A 1999-nucleotide genomic window follows, 5' to 3' on the forward strand; every position below is an offset into this window, starting at 1 on the left:
GTGTTCCATCCAATAGCTGGCTGTGAGCATCCACTTCGGTGTTTGCCAGGCACTGGCATAGCCTCACAAGAGTCCGCAATATCAGGGTCCCTTCAGCAGAATCTTGCTGGCATGAGCATTACTATCTAGGTTTGGTGCCTGATGATGGGATGGATTCCCAAATGGGTACCCCAGTTTCTCTATTCACTCTTCTGCTGAGGAACAGAAACATCAGTTTCTGGCTATTATGAATAGAGTATCAATGAACATGGTGCATGGTTGAACAAGTGTACTTATGATCAGATGAAGCTCCCTTGGCTTATATGCCCAAAGGTGGTATAGCTGGATCTTGAGTTAGACTGACTCTTGTCTTTATGAGAAGCTGCCATACTGATTTCCACAGTGACTGTTCAAGTTTGTACTCCCACCATCAATGGATAAGTGCTCCCCTTATTCTACATCTTCACTAGCATAAGTTGTCATGTGTTTTGTTGATGTTAGCCATTCTGACAGGTATAAAATTGACTCATAAAGTAGTTTTGATTTGCACTTCCCTGATGGCTAAGGGTGGTGAACATTTCTTTCCATTTTTCTCAGCCATTTGAATTTCTTCTATTGAGAATTCTGTTTAAATCTATACCCACATTTTATTTTCTCATATTCTACATTTTCTTTTAATTATTTAAAAATCTAGTAATTTCCCCCTTCCCAATCCATCCTCCCATAGTTCCTCATCCCATTCTTCCTCCAATACCCCAACCCCTGTCTCCAAGAGGATGCCCCCAACCCCATCCCCACCAAGCTTCAGCAGAGCCTGGGGCCTCAAGTCTCTCCAGGGTTAGGCACATCTTGTCTCACTGAGGCCATATTAGGCAGTCATCTTCTGAATCTGTGTTGGGGTCTGGTACCAGCTAGTGTATGCCAGCTGGTTGGTGGCTCAGTGTCTAAGAGATCTCAGGTATCCAGGTTAGATGAGACTGATGGTCTTCCTATTGGGTAGTCCTCCTCCTCAGCTTCTTCCAGCCTTTCCCTAATTCAACCACAGGGGTCCTCAACTTCAATCTAATGGTTGGGTATAAGTATCAGAATCTTTCTTAGTCAGCTGCTGGTTGGGCCTCTCAGAGAGTAGCCATGCAAGGCTCCAGTCTGTAAGCATACCATAACATTAATAATAGAACAGTTCCAACTAGCCAGACCCCCCCCCCGTTTCTCCTGGGGATGGGATCACCAGCCAAAGAGCACACATGGAGGGACCCACGGTTCTGGCCATGTATGTGGCAGAGGATGGCCTTATGTACATCAGTGGGAGGAGCAGACCTTGGTCCTATGGGGGTTTGATGCCCCAGTGTAGGGGAATGCCAGGCTGAAAAGGCAGGAGTGGATGGGTGAGTAGGGGAACACCCTCACAAAGGAATGGGAAAGAGGGATGGGATAGGGAGTTTCTGGAAGACAGACCTATAAAGGGGATAGCATTTGAAATGTAAATAAAGAAAATATCCAATATAAGAAAAAAATAACAGTGACAGGTCTTGGAGCCTCCCCTGGAAATATATCCCAAGGTGAGCCAGTCACCAGACAGACTCCCTCAGTCTCTTCTACACTTTGTCCCTGTAATTCTTTTAGACAGGAACAATTCTGGATCAGAGTTTCTGACTGTGGAATGGCAACTCCATCTCTCCACTTGATTCCCTGTCTTTCTATTGGAGGTGGACTCTATAAGTTCCCTCTCTTCACTGTTTGGCATTTCATCTAAGGTCCCAAAAGCTGGTTCTTTAAGAGAATCAATAAGATAGATAAACCCCTAGCCAAACTAACTAGAGGGCCCAGAGGCAGTATCCAAATTAACAACATAAAAAAAGGAAATGGGCACTGCCGGGGAGAGAGCAGACTGGTGAGGAGGGACCCGTGTCTGGTCCCGGTCGTCCGGCGCCTTTCCCGCCCAAGGAGGGGTGTTCACCTGGCAGCAGTCCCCAGGCTGATCCGGCACCCGGCACCTTTCCCCGCCCGAGGAGGGGTGTTC

The 1999-nt window shown here is 46.9% G+C and overlaps 1 protein-coding gene across 1 annotated transcript in view; it reads left to right on the forward strand.

The window, feature by feature from the left end:
- The window catches only part of LOC110327632 (olfactory receptor 7D4-like), a 3360-nt gene that overhangs the window by 480 nt on the left and 881 nt on the right, over positions 1-1999 (forward strand). The gene's annotated exons all lie outside the window — the stretch shown is intronic.

Source organism: Mus pahari, chromosome 10 (genome assembly GCF_900095145.1).
Source record: "Mus pahari chromosome 10, PAHARI_EIJ_v1.1, whole genome shotgun sequence".
Classification (NCBI taxonomy): Eukaryota; Metazoa; Chordata; class Mammalia; order Rodentia; family Muridae; genus Mus; species Mus pahari.